Here is a 7,570-nt window from a genome sequence, read left to right on the forward strand (position 1 = left end):
GGGTGTATGTGGGAAAGACTGGAAGAAGAACTTCAAGGATGAGGTTGGAATAGGTTGAAAGGGAATACATAGCTTTATCATACGGACACTTCTTTGGTGTGTAACTAATGTTCCTGGGTTTTCCAGGTGGTAAGGCACTAGGTAGGTCATTCTTTCACTATGTAGGCTACTTTTATTTATTTATTTATTTATTTTTGAAGTCCTTGTCCTTTATTGGGCAAGGAGTGAGGGAACCAGACAGACCAGTTGGGCATAGTAGATGGGTGTGTGAGGACAAATGCTACCCAAAAGCCAGCCAACCCACACTCCCCTGAAATGGATGCTAATGCCCTTCAAACTCTGAGCAATGGTTTCCCACAGCCTCTTCCAAGGATAAAAGAAGGGGTTCTTGTAAAGCTTCTTGTTACCCTCAGCAAGGCAAGTTCTGAGTTCTGGTTCTTCTAGGACACTAACTCTAGTCACAAAGATCTCTGGAGTCATCAAGCATGGTGGAGTGGCAAGGTGAGTGTTTCAAAAGGATCAGTAGAACCAGGAGTCTTGCCTAAACCCTGTTACAACGTCACTGCCTGTATATGGCTTCTCAGCCCAACCAGAAATTGACAGAGAGGCATGTATATGGTGAAAAGATATACGTATATTTAGGATTAATCAGCTGGACTCAGTTTAGATGATTCCAATTTTGTTGGCAACATCCAAAGCATTGTAATCAGGAGCCAGTTGAACATACGCTTTCTTCTCTCCATCAGGCCGAATCAGGTGTTGACCTCGGCCCCTCAGTGTCATAGAGCTTCTTCACAGCCTGTTTGATCTGGTGCTTGTTGGCTTTAGCATCCACAATGAACACAAATGTGTTGTTGTTGTCTATCTTCTCCATGGCAGATTCAGTGGTCAGCAGAAACTTGATGATAGCATAGTGGTCAAGCTTGTTTCTCCTGGGAGTGCTCTTCCGAGGATATTTGGACTGCCTCCGGAGTCACGGTGTTTCGGGCCGCCAGAAGGTGGGTGATGTGTAGATCTTTTTCTGTGTGTGTGTGGCTGTGGATACCTTTCAACACTGCCTTCTTGGCCTTTAAAGCCTTCTCTTTGGCTTCTGCTTTGGAGGGGCAGGAGCTTCCTTCTTTGCTTTTGGCACCATCTTGTCTCATGGTTACTTTCATAATGACAGTCACTATACAAGAGAATTGCCTCACTGAAGAGTCTGCTGAGATAGCATTCATTTTGTAGACAAATGGCCACACTGTTGTAATCATAGCTAATTGAACTCACTTGTGAGTCACTAACACTGGAGCAGCCAATCTACAGTCTGACCAGTGGCCTGTAATGATGGCCTGCTATGCAAAGCTCTTTTTAAGCAGGAAATAATTGTCATTAGCTAGGACAAACCCTCCTTTCTCTTGGGCATATCAATAGTGAAATCTCTGAAGCATGGTATTCATATGGTAAAGAGAATGTAGTTGTTAGCAGGGGCCATGAAAAGCTCTGAATAAGCCGAAACTAGAAGTAAGAAGAAACCATAAAGAAAAAAAAAATAGGAGAAATAGACCAGAAGACTTCCATTTCTGTCAATGTGGTCGATTAGAAAACCTGAAAACCCTTCTGTATCACCTGGAATTGCTGGATACAATATAACAAATATCCATTTAAATGCCTAACTGACCTGGCAAGAATATATTCATACATAAATGCATATGTACATATAAGCACACATCTATGTAGACATAAGGAAATCTCTGGAAGTTAGAAACCGAGAGGAAAATGAAAACCAGAACAGTAAGAGTTTATTTTGCAGTTGCCTGCGGGTATTTTTCAATCTTAGTAGCCAAGGACTTGGCTTTTACATGCCTTTGGAAAGAGGATATTCAGCTTTAAGTTATGTTAAGATAGAAGTTCTGAGTCTTCTGCTTAAAGCCAGGGATACAGCCTCAATCAAATGGTGTATCAGAAACAAATTGCCTGTCAGGATAGGCATTTTTCAACCATGGTTTTCTGACACAGCAGAGAGGATGACATGGGGGTTTGTCTGTTTTGTCCTGGGGTGAGGATGGGAAATGAGTCTCCTTGGTTGTTTGTATCCATGCCTTCTGCCTTCTGCCTTGTGATTTTGAGATTTGAATTTATTCTCTCTGTAGGATCTGGAAGCCAAAAACTGTGAAACAATATTGTAGGAGTAATAATGTCCACTTTCTATAATAATTTTATGATAATTGTACAGTTCTGTAAAAATAACACAACTCTGGAGGAAGACACATTCTCGAGATTCTCTGAAGATAAAGTCACAATCCAGATGACAAACATACTCAAGTAAGCACTTCACCATGAAGAAAAAGTAGCAGATGACAGCAAATAGCAGGAACACACCAAAAAGAAACAAAGGCTACCAGTGTTTTAAAAAAGATAACAAAAGGTAAGGCACGAAAATGAGATCAGACTCTATCCAAAAGACGCAGCACATTGTGAGGAAATGTCCAGAACTTTAAAGAGTTTTTTTTTTGCTGTTTGTTCACTTTTCATAAATGTAGAAAAGCAATGGTCTAGAAGTAGCCGCAAAAAAGGGGAAAGAGGAGAATGCAAATATTGTCTTTGTGATGTTTTGATAAACACATTGTGGGAAAATGAACACCCATCATTTCAAAAGGCTTTGGGGCAAGAGGAAGATTTTAGTGTAAGACGAGATTGTAGAGGGAGTGTTTTCAGAATATGGGAATATGAAATTTATTTTAATGAAACATTGTTTTCAAAAGGAGTGTTGAAAATAATTAGGAAGGAGGTTCATAGAGGAAAAAATATGAAAATAATAATACTTGAGAGTACTTAGTTGACCAGAGGATTTGTATTCTGTCAAATGGCTCAGAATGGCTGGTTGAGAAGAATGTGTTGTTTGCATTTGAAGTGACACGTATGACTCTGAGGTTTCAAGTGGTATCCTAGGATGTTAGCATTCTAACATCATTTCTCTTTAAACAAGGTCATAGTGTTCTAAAAAGAAATTTCTTCATGTGGCGCTATGAAAACATACAAACAACGATATCATACTGGACACTCTGCTAAACTCTTTTAATCCAATATCTCATTTAATCCTCCCTTCCAGCTCAGAATATAGATACTACTATAATCTCCATTCACTTATAAGAAAATAAAAGCTCAGAAATTTCAAGTAATTTGATTAATGTCACACACCAATAAGTTAGGGACATTATATTGGTGCTGTTTCAAACTGTGAAAAGGAATTAGCTGGTGAGAGAAGTAAAGAAAGAGCAACTTCCATTGTGTATACCGTATGTATGAAAAGCACAGAGAAAGAAAACATTATGTGTTTTGTAAACTAGTATGGTCAGAGGAAAGGATCTATGTGAGAAGGTTGTGGAGGATAAAGCAGAAATATAGTCAGGAATCAAAGTATGGCAAGACTTGTATCTGAGCTTTCTCCTGAAAACCAATAAAGTTCTTCATAAAGGAAAGAGCTATAACCTGATTTTCATTTTAGGATAATCCCTCTTGTAGTAACATTGTGGATGGATCTGTGAGAAACTAAGCCATCAGATCAGTCAGGTTTGCAATAATCCAGGCAAAAAGCATTTCACTAAGATATGAATGAAAGTAGGGTATCATTAAGGAGGCAGAATCTATTATATCCAGTTACCGAATGCAAGTTTGAGTATGAGTGTGTGTGTGTGTGTGTGTGTGTCAGGAGTTGAGAGCTGCAAGAAGGGACTATATAGTGACTGAGAAGATGGATGATTAGTCCATGAAATGAGGCAGAGAATAAGAATTCAGTTTTGATCCCGTTGAATTTGTGTTTTCCTTTGGGATATTAAAATGCTGCAGATGTGCATTCTCAGGACTCAAATTTAGTTATGCAAAACAATAATGAAAAATAACCCAAATTTCAACAACATAGTATAGTAGTCATGTCTGGGGCTCTTGGGTGGTCCCAGTTAATCAGTTTCCCCAGAGGCAACTTTTCCCCATCAATCTGATTGATGTCAGAGATGAGTCTTAGGTGCCATCTGATGTTCAAGCTATTAATGCAGTGCTTTTACAAGACAGACAGCAGGAATAGCCCAGTGGCATGAACTGGATAGAGTTAGGGGTCAGATGATTGCCTGAATGGGAAGGTTTTCAGTCCAGGTCAGTTAACGGGTGTTTCTTTCGTAAAGAGAGTTTAAGCTATTCTTGTAAGGGTAAGCTTTCTTTTAAGGTTTATGAGAATTGTGTCTGTGCTGAGGTGATTTGGTCTCCTGGAAATCCCTGGGCTACAGTGTATTACACAGCATCAGCCCTGAAAGCTGTTTGAGTGGGCCTCATGACAATCATTAATCTTGTAGCCACAATATGGCTCTTACAGTATACTACAATTAGTTATCTAATGCTGAGTAACAAATTAACTTTAATTTGAACTTAATGACTTATTGAGGTTCATTCCATTAGACAAAAGCCATTGTATGATCAAGTGGTTTTCTGAGACAATGCCTTAGCTCTTTATGAAGTCCTAAGAAATTTTATAGTCACATCCTCAGCTTTGTGTTTGGCCCGTGTTCCTCTCATAGTATCCTTAAGATGATCCTTACATCCAGGGGCAATTTCTTAATCTCTTAATATTTTAATTTTAGCCACTTAGAGAATTGGGAATATTCAACTGTGACAATCCTTGGCTCCATTTTGTTAATAGTTCTTCCTTCAGCATATCTGTCTTGCATTCTAATACATGCAACAAGAAGAAATAAAGCAGCACCTTCAACACACTGCCTTGAAATCTCCTTGGCTACTTGAGAGGATAGTTGACCAGAGGGATATACTTTCTGTCTGGTGGCTCGGAATGGCCGGTCATCAATAGCACTTGAAGTGGCATGCTTATATCCACAGTTTTAAGTGATGCACTTGGTTGTTTTCTGCTTTCCACATTACTGCTGGTGGCAGTGTTACTAAACTTTCTGTCACTACATAATAAGGAACCTCCTTCCGCCACGACCATTCTCCTCACATCCTTGAGAGAGACATATAAAGCTTTCAGGTTCAGGACTACAAAAAACTCAGCAGAGCTATTGTAGACCTTCTCATCCTAGACATTTTGGATGTAGGGGAAGCAATTGCTTAAGCATGACCACTTATCCTGCTGTATTAGGGTACTGACAGGAAACATCTTTTATGCTGGAAACACTAATTTGATCAGACTAAAAAAGAGACTATTTATAAATATCTGGGCATGTTCTGGGAACACAATAAGGAATTTCCAGGAACCCAGGGCTAAAGGCAATGGAAACTGTTACCACCTGTAGGTGTAAGGATCAAGTCAAGAGAATAATAATGAAAGGCTGGAGAGGGCCTCATGATATTTTCTGTGTCCTTCTTTAGGGAGGAGTCAATCTGCAGTGACAGGGCAGAGAGGGAGCCTGGGGAATAAATGTCCAATGTCATTCTCTTCTTTCCCTTCTGTTAGTATCCTCCATTAGTTCAAAACAACTGGGAACCAAAGGAGAAGGGGATCCATTGATTCACTCATATTGCTCAGGAACAGCCTCCTGGAATTCAGAGCAATGTGGAGAACAGCAGAAAGTAGATCTGGAGGGGTAAATGGACAGTATTCCGCACACCAGGGAAATAAAAGACAAGTCCTCTATGTCAGTGGTTTTAAAATGTGTTCCCTAATCAGCATCATTGATGTCACCTGAGACTTGCTAGAAATTCAAATTGTTAGGCTCCACCACTGATCTATTAAATCAGAATCCCTAACATGGACTCAACAATATGTGGATTAACAAGCCCTCTAGGTGATTCTGACGCATGCTAAAGTAAGATAACCATCATTCTATACTCTAAAATATACAATAGCTGTATGAGGTATTTAATTCTATCTCCCCCATCAGCTCATCACCCTTCCTCTCATGCCCTTACAGGCCCTGGAATTGGAGACAGGGCACAAGCTTCTTATTCGTGGATACTCATCAATGCATTGTTAATCCTTAGTTTCCTCTTAAACTAATTCTTCCCTTTTTAGTCCAAGAATCCTCTGTATTGATTATTTATGCATTAACTTTATTACCAGAGTCATTCAAAGTCTTGCTTTTTGATTCTCAAAATGTTTTAAATTGCAAAACTTTTTTCCTGCACTTGTCTTTGCTCTAAGTTACAAAAATTTAACACTTTTAATAAGGACCAAACTCTGATCTGATCTGATCAGCTGGACTGAGGGTTAAAAATAAAATTGAAGGAGTTGGGGGGATAATATTGTTATTACTATATAATCTTTCTGCAGAGGCAGAAATTCTGTTTTACAAAAAGCACTGTAGCTATTTCCTAAAGAAGATTAGAGGTCACAAAGTAAGAGAACTAGCTGGGCCAAAGAGCACAATATTAAATGATCACATATGGTGCTAAACTATAGCTGCAGCGTTGACCAGTTGTTATTTGAATATATTGTGGAGATTGAGATAGAGGTTTGGTTTATAACTCAAGAAGATCTTCATTTCTTCTTTCAGGTACATTCACTTTAAAATAAAAAAACTCAATATTAATTTTTTAATTTCAAAAGTAATATACAGATTTTAACTAGTGAAATATGACATAAAAGGCACATTGACGCCAGGTGTGATGGCTCATGCCTGTAATCGCAGCACTTTGGGAGGCAAAAGCAAGCGGATGACCTGAGGTTAGGAGTTAAAGATGAGCTTGGCCAACATGGTGAAACCTCATCTCTACTAAAATACTAAAATTAGCAGGTATGGTGGCAAGCGCCTGTAATCCCAGTTACTCAGGAGGCTGAGGCAGGAGAATTGCTTGAACCTGGAAGCCAGAGGTTGCAGTGAGCTGAGATCATGCCATTATTGCCCTCCAGCCTGGGGATAGATCGAGACTNCACATTGACGCCAGGTGTGATGGCTCATGCCTGTAATCGCAGCACTTTGGGAGGCAAAAGCAAGCGGATGACCTGAGGTTAGGAGTTAAAGATGAGCTTGGCCAACATGGTGAAACCTCATCTCTACTAAAAATACTAAAATTAGCAGGTATGGTGGCAAGCGCCTGTAATCCCAGTTACTCAGGAGGCTGAGGCAGGAGAATTGCTTGAACCTGGAAGCCAGAGGTTGCAGTGAGCTGAGATCATGCCATTATTGCCCTCCAGCCTGGGGATAGATCGAGACTCAGTCTCAAAAAAAAAAAAAAAAAAAAAAAAAAAGCACATTGACTCCATTTGCCTAGCTGAAACATGCTAATCTGAATAAAAATTCATCCACCCTCTCTCATCTTCAGTGAAACTAGAAGAAGGCAACTTCCTTAAAATACAATTCTATAAAAAATATCTTTTCAAGAGAATGATTTTGAAATTAATTAAGGGAAGATATTCAAGTCTACATGTACCTCCCCAGATCTCAAGGAGGAATGGATTTCTAATAGTGAAGAAAGTCTTAGTGTCCCATGCTTGATGAATTATTTTTTAACTGGAACAGCAAGAACAGGGGTAGGGGTTAATGGCAGAAAGCAAGCTTGGAAGAAATATTTCTATTACTGATAATGATTTCAATTTATTTAAGAATTAGATAGAGATAATGAATGTCTACTTTATAGCGTTGTGAGA

The 7,570-nt window shown here is 39.3% G+C and overlaps 1 pseudogene; it reads right to left on the minus strand.

Moving 5' to 3' along the window:
- Positions 1 to 663: 663 nt before the first annotated feature.
- LOC108534350 (60S ribosomal protein L23a pseudogene) lies at positions 664 to 1,135 on the minus strand (annotated as a pseudogene).
- Between the last annotated feature and the right edge of the window lie 6,435 nt (positions 1,136 to 7,570).

Source organism: Rhinopithecus bieti, unplaced genomic scaffold (genome assembly GCF_001698545.2).
Source record: "Rhinopithecus bieti isolate Rb0 unplaced genomic scaffold, ASM169854v2 scaffold_10612, whole genome shotgun sequence".
In the NCBI taxonomy this organism is placed as follows: Eukaryota; Metazoa; Chordata; class Mammalia; order Primates; family Cercopithecidae; genus Rhinopithecus; species Rhinopithecus bieti.